Source organism: Phocoena phocoena, chromosome 16 (genome assembly GCF_963924675.1).
Source record: "Phocoena phocoena chromosome 16, mPhoPho1.1, whole genome shotgun sequence".
In the NCBI taxonomy this organism is placed as follows: Eukaryota; Metazoa; Chordata; class Mammalia; order Artiodactyla; family Phocoenidae; genus Phocoena; species Phocoena phocoena.
This window is the reverse complement of record NC_089234.1, coordinates 11890987-11902856: the sequence shown is the minus strand read 5'-3', so window position 1 is coordinate 11902856 and position 11870 is coordinate 11890987. Positions and strand designations below refer to the sequence as shown.

The following is an 11870-nucleotide window of genomic DNA, read 5'->3' as shown; positions in this document are numbered from 1 at the left end:
TGAAACACTGTCTTCATTTGGCTTCCAGGATCACCCTTTCCTGATTTTCTTCCTACCTCTCTGTCTGCTCCTTATCTCTCTGACCTCTAAGGTTGAAAAGTTCCAGGGCTCAGCTGCTGGACCTCTTCCCTCCTCTAACTACCTTCATCTCTTGGTTCTAGCTCGTGCTTCTAGGTACTTTCGCAGTATGCATCTTTGCCATAGGCATCTTTGCTGCAAGTGTTTTGGCTCCAAATGTTTTTTGCCACATAACTAATTGGCCTTAGGCAATTTTGCCCTAAAAGATAAAATAACGAAAAGTAAAAGAGGGACCTCATCTGTCAGCTCAATAAAGACATCCATAATATCACTAACCAGAAGAAATGCTAATACATTTCAACCAGTTGAAACCAAACTGTCAACCAGTTATTATATCCTTCATAACAAAATTGTCTTACGGCCAATTAGTTATGCAGTGGAAATGCTTGTTTATGGCAAAGGTACCCAACACGCTAGCTCATAGCTTTAGAAATCACATCTGTGCTTATAAGTTACAAAATTGTATCATCAGCACTTGATCTCTCCCCTGAAAGCCCGTCTCACATCCATTAAATGTTTGACACACAACGTACACCCAGCCTGTCCCAAACCAGACTCTGGGTCTCTTCTGGCTCCAACCTGTGCCTCCTGCCATCGTCCCCCAGTGAACCATTACAACCCCTTTCTTCTGGTTGCTTAAGCCACAAAAGTGTTGGAGACATCCTCGACTCCACTTTTTCTGTCATATCCCCACGTCCAGTCAACCCATCAACAAATCCCACATGTGCTACCTCCACAGCTATCACGCTGATCCAAGTGACCATCATTTCTCATCTGGAGTGTATAAGAACCTGCTAGCTTGTCTTTCTCTTTTCACCTGGCTCCCCTTCTCTTTTTTCTCCACTTAGCAAGGAAGGGGATCCTTTTAACACAAAAGTGAGGTGATCATGTCAGTCTCCTAATGAAGACCCTCTTGTGGCCCCCAGATCACCCTGTGAAAGTCAGTCCTTATAATGGCCTACAAGGCCCTACACAATCCCTTCCTTTCCCTTGTCCCTCCCATGCGACGCCAGTGTCACCTTTTCAGTGCTGTCTTCCCTCACCTCTTTAAAGTAATAATAGCCTCCCTTCTTCCCATACAGCACTTCCTAGCACGCTTCTCTTCTTTATTTTCCTCCGTAGCATTTATTTCTTTATCATCATTTGATCCCTGATATATTTTATGAGTTTCTTTCTTTATTGTCTACTCCTCTAGAATATAAGCTTGATGAGGGCAGGGATTTGTCTGTTTTGTTCAAATGCTATATCTGCAGCACCAGTAAGAGTGCCCTGCACAGAGTAAGCACTTGATAAATCTTCGTCGAAGAAATGACAATTGGTTAAAGCAAGCCTCCTATATTAGAATTGCCCGTCCGCATGTTGGTCTCCTCTGTGACCCTGGAAGTCCTTTGAAGGTAATGATTGGGACCATTAATCTTTGTGTCTGGACAGTGCCTGGCTCACGGTCACACCCAAGCACCTTGGTGGTTCCAGCTGCACGATAACAAACTAGGTCCAAAACCTCACAGCCTTGAATTCCTAACCATGAAAGTGTCTAACCGGGGTTGGAAAGCTTTTAGGCAGTGGGGTGCCAAAGGCAAACGTGGGGTACACTGTGCTTGTGCCAGACAGTTCTCACTGAGCCTTTGGGTTCTGCACATTTAAAGCAGGAAGTTGGAATGCAAATTCAGTTGAGTATACTTTTTAGCAGAAACCTGTCCTGGCAATATACTGTTATTTGTTGGGTAAAATGCATCTTACTCTCAGGAGCCTTCAATTAATATTCTGCTTGCCTCTAGAAGAAGGCTGAGGGAAGAAGAAAGAGGGGCTTGTTTGTGGGAATTGGCACACGTGCTCACACGTGCCATTGTTGGCACGCCATGAAGCCCAGCTCCTGCTTGGGAATTGAGGAGATTATGCCCAAAGCTACACAAACCAACTACAGCCAAGGAAGCAGAATGAGTAAGATACTGTGCATAGTGGTTTTGGGTGTGGTTTGAAACGGGGCTTCTCTGTGAAATGTGTTAAACATGATTAGAAGGAACCCTAGAACGTGTGGGCTTTCATCCTGGGTTTGTGGATGTTAGACTGTCTTCACATGGACCTTTTCATTGTGCTCTCTTCTCAGGGAGCAGCTAAAATAGCCCCTCCTCAGAGAACCCTTTCCTGACCACCCAATCTAATCTAAAGACCAGCCTGTTTTAATTCTCAGAGGAGCAGTCAGCACTAACTGGGAGTTTTCTTTGTTTCCTTGGTTACTGTCTGTCTTAACATACTAGATGGTAAGCTCTAAGAAGCCAAGTTCATCTTGTTCACTGCTGTATCTCCAACTCCTGGAACTATTGCCCAGCACAGGGCAGGCATTCCATAAGTATGAGATGTGTGAATAAATGAAGGAATGGAGACTGTGGTAGACAGACTTCCAAGACTCTTTCTCAGTGGTGTACACATCCTGTTTAATGTCTGGAACTGTAAGTGTGATGGTGTATTACTTCTGTGAGTAGGTTCATTATATGTCACAGTTGACTTTAAGAAGGGGAGATTGGGGCTTCCCTGGTGGTCCAGTGGTTAAGACTCCACCTGGTTGAGGAACTAAGATCCCACATCCCCCCCAAAAAAGGGAGGGGGACATCATCTGGGTGGGCCTAACCAATCACATGAGCCCTTTAAATCTGGGTGTAGAGGTCAGAGGCAGAGGAAGTAAGAGATTCAAAGCATGAGAAAGTATACGGAGGGAGCCACAGAGCGAAAAACTGCGGGCAGCCTCTAGGAGCTGAGAGCAGTCCCCCAGCCAAAAGCCAACCAGTGAATGGAGGCCTCAGTCCTATAACTGCAAGGAACTGAATTCTATCAACAACTTGGATGAGCTTGGAAACAGATTCTTCCCCAGAACCTCCAGAAAGGAATGCAGCCTGGCAAGACCCTGAACAGAGACCCAGCCACACAAATCTACAGAACTGGGAGCTAATAAATGGGTGTTGTTTTAAGCCACTGCTGGTGGTAACCTGTTACATAGCAAGAGAAAACTAATACAGAGAACTTAACAGTTTTCTCCGTATTAACTCACAGAGAAAAAAGAATGAAACACTATGGAGTCTTCGCTTTGCAGGAAGTGAAAACCAAGGTACAACTCAATGGAGGAAAAGGGCAAGACTGTGTAAGGTGTAACTATAAAAATTCAGACAGGTCTAGTGAAAGCCTCATGAGAGCTTTGAGACTCTCTGAGACTATGAACAAGTTACCATACTCCACATTGGTATTTTTAGAACTAGGGGCATGTTACATTTCCTAGGGAGCTAGGATTATGAATACATCTCAGTTATTCCTATGAGCACGCCAGTTTTGGAGTTAGTTGTGGCTTCAAACCACAGCTTTGCCATTTTACTTGACATTTGGCAAGTAATCTCTCTGAGCCTCAGTTTTATCAACTGCGGAATAAGCATGATGAGGTTGTTGTGAGGTTGAGTGAGATACTATGTGTATCGTTCTTAGCACCATCCCTGACACAAGCTCTCTAGAAATCATTTCCACGTATATGCAAGACGGATAAAATAATCAATGCTTGAAATATTCACAGGCTCTTTCTGCCCCCTCAACTGCTAAACTATTCTGATGATGACTAATGAGCGTTTCCCCATTTCCTTCCCCCTGTTTTCCACATCCTGTATTCGGGACAGGAAGTAATCAGTCAGGAGGGCAGCTGGAGAAGTTGGGTAGGAGATTCAAGTAGGAAGGGGCTTAGATGAGAGACAGAGGGATAATAGAGGGGTGGGAAAAAAGGCTAATGGGGGAAAAAAGGAAAGAGGAGAGAAGATGAAGGTAACAGAAAGAGTTATTTCTAAGGAGAGTGGAGAGAGATATGAGAACCTGTGCCAGATGAATGAGAGAGAGAGTTTACAAAAATACAAGGGAGTCTGTGCCGACATAAATACGTGATTGAATAAATAAATTGAGCAAATAGAGAAATTTCCCATGGAGAAGAATTCCACATAATTTATATAGATACTTTGCCCTCAAGAGAGTGGAGCACATAAGCCTCCACTCCTTAAGTGTCAGCTGTGCATAGTGACTTCTATCCAAGAAGAACAGTATAGAAAAAGGAGAGAGGGAGTGACTTTACAGGAGAGAAACCCAACACAACCTCAGCCAGGTGATCAAGGTGTCATACGATGAGATGAGAACTGCACTTGACCACTGTGGTCTTCCTCCTGCTAAATGCAAAACCCAGTCTTTTTTTCTTTTTTTGCGGTACACGGGCCTCTCACTGTTGTAGCCTCTCCCGCTGCGGAGCACAGGCTCCGGACGCGCAGGCTCAGCAGCCATGGCTCACGGGCCCAGCTGCTCCGCGGCATGTGGGATCTTCCCGGACCAGGGCGCGAACTCGCGTCCCCTGCGTCGGCAGGCGGACTCTCAACCACTGCGCCACCAGGGAAGCCCAAAACCCAATCTAACCGTGAGAAAAACATCAGACAACTCCTAACTGAAAGACAGTTTATAACATACCTGGCCACTACTCCTCAAAACTGTCAAGGTGATCAAAAACAAGGAAAGTCTGAGAAACTGTCACAGCCAAGAGGATCCTAAGGAAACATCCTCAGTAGAAACCTGAAACAGAAAAACTCATTAGGTAAAAATTAAGGAAGTCTGGATAATATATAAACTTCAGTTACTAATGTATCAACATTGGCTCCATAGTTGTGACAAATGTACTATACATTTTTTTTAATATTTATTTATTCATTTGGCTTGCACCGGGTCTTAGTTGCGGCATGTGGGATCTTTTTAGTTGCAGCATGTAGGATTTAGTTCCCTGACCAGAGATCAAACCTGGGCCCCCTGCATTGGGAGCATGGAGTCTTAGCCACTGGACCACTAGAAAAGTCCCACAAATATACTATACTGAAGTAAGATGTTAATAATAGAAGAAATCGGGTAGGGAGTATATGGTAACTCTCAGTATTATTGCAACTTTTCTGTAAATTGAAAACTGTTCTAAAACAAAACATTATCCCAGATTTCAGTACCACATTTTTTAATTAAAAATAATACAATAAAATGTTTAAAAATATGAGAGAAAAGGAATTTTAAGACATATTACTGTAGGTAATGAATTCTGTCATCTTTAATGCTCTTTGAAAAATGCAAATAAGGATCGGAATTAATTTTAATTGCATTTTCCTTACTGAAATGTTTCTTTTAATGCAACAATGTTTCTTTTTTTTTTTTTTTTTTTTTTTGCGGTACGCGGGCCTCTCACTGTTGTGGCCTCTCCCATTGCGGAGCACAGGCTCCGGACGCGCAGGCTCAGCGGCCATGGCTCACGGGCCCAGCCGCTCCGCGGCATGTGGGATCTTCCCAGACCGGGGCACGAACCCGCGTCCCCTGCATCGGCAGGCGGACTCTCAACCACTGCGCCACCAGGGAAGCCCAACAATGTTTCTTTTAAGGCTCCAAAGCTGGGCTTCCTGGGGCCTAGGATCTATTCAGGTTCCAATATTAGCATCCTAAAATGTTGGAGAACACAAGAAGGATGACTTCCTCTTGGGAATGTTCTGGAAGTCTCGAATAGCCTGGAAGCCAGTTAACCATCAAGACAGAGTGTCAGGGCAGTTGACTGAATCCCCTTCCAGAAGTGACTTTCCAGTCCCCTGGCAGGCCTGGAATCCCTTAAAAGAGCTGCCACCCCGGGCTTCCCTGGTGGCGCAGTGGTTGAGAGTCCGCCTGCCGATGCAGGGGATGCGGGTTCGTGCCCCAGTCCGGGAAGATCCCACATGCCGCGGAGCGGCTGGGCCCATGAGCCATGGCCGCTGAGCCTGCGCGTCCGGAGCCTGTGCTCCGCAACGGGAGAGGCCACAGCGGTGAGAGGCCTGTGTACCGCAAAAAAAAAAAAAAAAAAAAAAGAGCTGCCACCCCAAAGAAGCTCCTGGCTGACTACATGCCTAATCTCTGATTAAATCCAGTTATGGAAACAGATGAAAAGAAGAGCCATACTTGGCTCACAGGAGCCTGGGCATTGGAACATCTGTGGAAAATATTGGGTCCCTTATCCACATACACAGACAGTTTGGGCATTTTCCAAATCCACATCAGTGCCAACAACTTCTTTATCTTTTCCTGGGGAGCAAGGAGCTGGCTGCACAAACCAGTCATAGCGGGCCAGAGACTGTCACCCTTAGAAAAGCCTGCCAGGAAGGTAGGCCCTTGGCTGGTGTCAGGAACTTGGATTTCGGGATCACTCCCACCATTCCCAGAATTGATAAGAGTGACCAACTATGCCTAAACTATTCATACACACAGTGGGGTTCATGCTGAACACCTGTTTCCTTGTGAGAGGCTGGAATTTTGGTATGTGCTGGGCAGAAGTTGCCTACATGACCGGCACCTTCAATAAAAACCTTGAGTCTCTAATGAGCTTCCCTGGTCAACAATATTTCACATGTGCTGTCACAACTTGTCGCTGGAGGAATCAAGTGCATCCTTTGTGACTCCACTAGGAGAGGACTCTTGGAAGCTTGGGCCTACTTTGCTCTGAACATCAGCCCCTGTGCCTTTCCCCTTTGCTATTTGGCTTTGTATCCTCCAGCTGTAATAAATTATAGCCATGGATACAGCTATATGCTGAATCCTGTGAATCCCCTGAACAAATCATTGAATCTGGAGGTGGTCTTGGGGACACCCTACACAGGCTATTCTTCTTTTTGGGGGATATCATTAGTTTATTATAAAAGAGAAACATGGAAATTATTTACATGATGAAATACCTCAGTGGAATGGGCAGCTTCACGTGATGCCATTTCAGTAGTGACTTATTTCAGTCTACATACTTTCCAAGAATGTCACCATCTCTAAGTAAGAAATAATCCTTGTCTAGAACTGCTTTGGTGCCTTAGAGCCCAGTTCGGTAACTACTACTGTTGTTTGCAATACTGTTCCTTGAGATTTTTCTGGAAGCATAATGCCTCTCTTGGTTAGTTTCCGCTGCACTCTTTTCAACTAATACTTGGTCAAAGAGGGGGGAAAACTTTCTAAATGCCTGTCCTGCCGTGACTCTGGCCACCGTAGTTTAGTTCATACTCTCCACAAGGCTCCTCTTATCTATAACATTAGCATAAAGATTTTTCTTGGTCCAACCCTTATTAGGACGGGCACAGAGGAAGATATGGTTAGCTGCATTTGATCACTGAGAAAACAAGCCCAGAGAAGACTGGTTTAACAGCTAGGAGGGGCAGAGCTGGAATTAGAACTCAAGTTTGTCTGTTTCCACACCCAGCAGTCAATCTTATTGCCAAAGGTTGGGGTGCCTCCCCTCTCTCCACCCTCTACTTCTCCCCCTTAACTCTGGAGAACCTGTCTGGCAGGTCTGACAGGGCTTGGGGGTGAAAGGGGAGGGGGGAAGGCGTCAGTTCCAGTCATCCTCCCACCTTCCCAGAGATAACCTCTCCAGCCCTACCCTCTGTCCCACTCCATCTGAGCCTGGCCACAGCCTTCTTTATCCTTCCCTCCCAGTACCCACCACCATCTCCCTCAAATCCTTTGTTTTAGTATCTATCGGTCATCATCTTCATCCTCATTTATTTTCTGAATGCCTCCAGAATGTGCCAGAGACTAAGGTGACACCGATGGGCCTTGGCCACAGGGGGCTGTCCCTAACTTACTCTTAGAGGAAGTACTTAGAGTGCCCACCTTAGGTCCCCACACCCAGCAGAGCCACCCAAACAGGGCAAGGAGAGGCAATGACTCGGAGGCTCTCATCCTGTTCCACCTCTGAGACTTCTCGCCTTTTTCTCTTTCCGCAAGTGTGGATCTCTAGGTCTGAAATCCCAGAAACAATAGATCTGGTCATGCGTTCCCTCTCCTCTTTTCTGTTTTCCCACCTGTTGTAAGGTGGTCACAGGAAAGAACTCTGCTGTGCTTATGTCTGTACCCTCTCCCCAGCCTTTATCCCATGTCACAGTGTGTTTTGCAGATGCTAGCACACTGAGCAAATGAAATCAAGTCTGACTGATTCTACATTCTTGCTAATTTAATGGAAGATGATTACCCAAGCCCAAATACATAAAATTATAAAGTATTTTGGGCTAAATGTGTCTCTTTTAAGATTCAGCAAATGACCTTAGTGAAGTTGAAAAGACAGGATATCTGGGGGTCTATGAATTTAACATATTTTCTTATTTTTTCTGTCTACCATGTTTCTTCAAATCTAGAAATGCCATCAGTGATTAAACACATCATTTTTGAGAAAAAAAAAGCACTCCCAATTATAATTTTAGGATGCATCCCAATTTCAGAGATTTAAAAATTTGGACTATTGGATGCAAAGAAAAACAGCTTTTTTCTTTTTTTTTTTTTTTTTTTCGGTACGCGGGCCTCTCACTGTTGTGACCTCTCCTGTTGCAGAGCACAGGCTCCGGATGTGCAGGCTCAGCGGCCATGGCTCATGGGCCCAGCCGCTCCACGTCATGTGGGATCTTCCTGGACCGGGGCACGAACCCGCGTCCCCTGCATCGGCAGGCGGACTCTCAACCACTGTGCCACCAGGGAAGCCCCTTCTGCCCATTTTTGATTGGGTTGTTTATTTTTTTAATATTGAGCTGAATGAGCTGTTTATATATTTGGGTGATTAATCCTTGGTCCGTTGATTCGTTTGCAAATATTTTCTCTCATTCTGAGGGTTGTCTTTTTGTCTTGTTTGTAGTTTCCTTTGCTTTGCAAAAGCTTTTAAGTTTCATTTTGTCCCATTTGTTTATTTTTGTTTTTATTTCCATTACTCTAGGAGGTGGCTCAGAAAAGATATTGCTGTGATTTATGTCAAAGAGTGTTCTTCCTATGTTTTCTCTAAGTGTTTTTTGGTGTCTGGTCTTACATTTAGGTCTCTAATCCATTTTGAGTTTATTTTTGTGTATGGTGTTAGGGAGTGTTCTAATTTCATTCTTTTACATATAGCTGTCCAGTTTTCCCAGCACCACTTTTTTTTTTTTTTTTTTTTTTTTGCGATACGCAGACCTCTCACTGTTGTGGCCTCTCCCGTTGTGGAGCACAGGCTCCGGACGCACAGGCTCAGCGGCCATGGCTCACGGGCCCAGCCACTCCGTGGCATGTGGGATCCTCCTGGACTGGGGCACGAATCCATGTCCCCTGCATTGGCAGGCAGACTCTCAACCACTGAGCCACCAGGGAAGCCCCCAGCACCACTTATTGAAGTGACTATCTTTTCTCCACCGTATATCCTTGCCTCCTTTGTCATAGACTAGTTGACCATAGGTGTGTGGGTTTATCTCTGTGCTTTCTATCCTGTTCCATTGATCTATATTTCTGTTTTTGTGCCAGCACCATGTTGTCTTGATTACTGTAGCTCTGTAGTATAGTCTGAAGTCAGGGAGTCAGATTCCTCCTGCTCCGTTTTTTTCCCTCAAGACTGCTTTGGCTATTCGGCGCCTTTTGTGTCTCCATACAAATTTTAAGATTTTTTGTTCTAGTTCTGTAAAAAATGTCACTGGTAATTTGATAGGGATTGCATTGATTCTGTAGATTGCTTTGGGTAGTAGAGTCATTTTCACAATACTGATTCTTCCAATCCAAGAACATGGTATATCTCTCCATCTGTTGGTATCATCTTTAAGTTCTTTCAACAGTGTCTTATAGTTTTCTGCATACAGGTCTTTTGTCTCCCTAGATAGGTATATTCCTGGGTATTTTATTCTTTTTGTTGCAGTGGTAAATGGGAGGGATTCCTTAATTTCTCTTTCAGATTTTCATCATTAGTGTATAGGAATGTAAGAGATTTCTGTGCATTAATTTTGTATCCTGCAACTTTACCAAATTCATTGATTAGCTCTAGTAGTTTTCTGGTAGCATCTTTGGGATTCTCTATGTATAGTATCATGTCATCTGCAAACAGTGACAGTTTTACTTCTTCTTTTCCAATTTGTATTTCTTGTTTTTCTCTGATTGCCGTGGCTAGGACTTCCAAAACTATGCTGAATAATAGTGGCAAGAGTGGACATCCTTGTCTTGTTCCTGATCTTAGAGGAAATGCTTTCAGTTTTTCACCATTGAGAATGTTTGCTGTGGGTTTGTCATATATGGCCTTTATTATGTTGAGTTAGGTTCCCTCTATGGCCACTTTCTGGAGAGTTTTTATCATAAATGGGTGTTGAATTTTGTCAAAAGCTTTTTCTGCATCTATTGAGATGATCATATGGTTTTTATTCTTCAGTTTGTTAATATGGTGTATCACATTGGTTGATTTGCGTATATTGAAGAATCCTTGCATCCCTGGGATAAATCCCACTTGATCATGGTGTATGATCCTTTTAATGTGTTGTTGGATTGTTTCCTAGTATTTTGTTGAGGATATTTACATCTATATTCATCAGTGATATTGGTCTGTAATTTTCCTTTTTTGTAGTATCTTTGTCCAGTTTTGGTATCAGGGTAATGATGGCCTCATAGAATGAGTTTGGGAGTGTTCCTTCCCCTGCAATTTTTTGGAAGAGTTTAAGAAAGATGGGTGTTAGCTCTTTTTTAAATGTTTGATAGAATTCACCTGTGAAACCATCTGGTCCTGGACTTTTGTTCGTTGGAAGATTTTTAATCACAGTTTCAATTTCATTACTTGTGATTGGTCTGTTCATATTTTCTATTTCTTCCTGGTTCAGTCTTGGGAGGTTGTACCTTTCTAGGAATTTCTCCATTTCTTCCAGGTTGTCCATTTTATTGGCATAGAGTTGCTTGTAGTATTCTCTTAGGATGCCTTGTATTTCTGCAGTGTCTGTTGTAACTTTTCCATTTTCATTTCTAATTTTATTGATTTGAGTTCTCTCCCTGTTTTTCTTGATGAATCTGGCTAATGGTTTATCAATTTTGTTTATCTTCTCAAAAAACAAGCTTTTAGTTTTATTGATCCTTGCTATTGTTTTCTTGTTTCTATTTCATTTATTTCTGCTCTGATCTTTATGATTTCTTTCCTTCTGCTAACTTTGGGTTTTGTGTGTTCTTCTTTCTCTGGTTCCTTTAGGTGTAAGGTTAGATTGTTTTTTGAGATTTTTCTTGTTTCTTGAGGTAGGCTTGTAAACTTCCCTCTTAGAACTGCTTTTGCTGCATCCTATAGATTTTGGATCATCGTGTTTTCATTGTCATTTGTCTCTAGGTATTTTTTGATTTCCTCTTTGATTTCTTCAGTGATCTCTTGGTTATTTACTAACGTATTGTTTAGCTTCCATATGTTTGTGTTTTTTACGGTTTTTTCCCTGTAATTGATTTCTAATCTCATAACGTTGTGGCCGGAAAAGATGCTTGATATGATTTCAATTTTCTTAAATTTACTGAGGTTTGATTTGTGACCCAAGATGTGATCTACCCTGGAGAATGTTCTGTGTGCACTTGAGAAGAAAGTGTAATCTGCTGTTTTTGGATGGAATGTCCTATAAATATCAATTAAATCTATCTGGTCTATTGTGTCATTTAAAGGTTGTGTTTCCTTATTGATTTACTGTTTGAATGATCTCTCCATTGGTGTAAGTGAGGTGTTTAAGTCCCCCACTATTATTGTTGATTTCCTCTTTTATAGCTGTTAGCAGTTACCTTATGTATTGAGGTGCTCCCATGTTGGGTGCATATATATTTATAATTGTTATATCTTCTTCTTGGATTGATCCCTTGATCATTATGTAGTGTCCTTCCTTATCTCTTGTAACATTCTTTATTTTAAAGTCTTGATATGAGTATTGCTACTCCAGCTTTCTTTTGATTTCCATTTCCATGGAATATCTTTTTCCACCCCCTCACTTTCAGTCTGTATGTGTCCCTAGGTG

The 11870-nt window shown here is 43.0% G+C and overlaps 1 pseudogene; it reads right to left on the bottom strand.

Annotated features, from left to right (window-relative positions):
- Positions 1-6868: 6868 nt before the first annotated feature.
- On the bottom strand, positions 6869-7524 carry LOC136135962 (10 kDa heat shock protein, mitochondrial pseudogene; annotated as a pseudogene).
- Between the last annotated feature and the right edge of the window lie 4346 nt (positions 7525-11870).